Genomic DNA, 391 nt, shown 5'->3' with positions numbered 1-391 from the left:
AACCTCAGATATGCAGATGATACACCCTTATGGCAGAAAGTGAAGAGGAATTAAAAAGCCTCTTGATGAAAGTGAAAGAGGAGAGTAAAAAAGTTAGGCTTAAAGCTCAACATTCAGAAAACTAAGATCATGGCATCTGGTCCCATCACTTCATGGGAAATAGATGGGGAAACAGTGGAAACAGTGTCAGACTTTATTTCTGGGGGGGCTCCCAAATCACTGCAGATGGTGACTGTAGCCAGGAAATTAAAAGACTCTTACTCCTTGGAAGGAAAGTTATGACCAATCTAGATAGCAGAGACATTACTTTGCCAACAAAGGTCAAAAGCAGAGACATTACTTTGCCAGCAAAGGTCCGTCTAGTCAAGGCTATGGTTTTTTCCAGTGGTCA

This window comes from Bison bison, unplaced genomic scaffold (assembly GCF_000754665.1).
Source record: "Bison bison bison isolate TAMUID 2011002044 unplaced genomic scaffold, Bison_UMD1.0 scf7180017864527, whole genome shotgun sequence".
Classification (NCBI taxonomy): Eukaryota; Metazoa; Chordata; class Mammalia; order Artiodactyla; family Bovidae; genus Bison; species Bison bison.
This window is presented reverse-complemented; position numbering follows the sequence as displayed.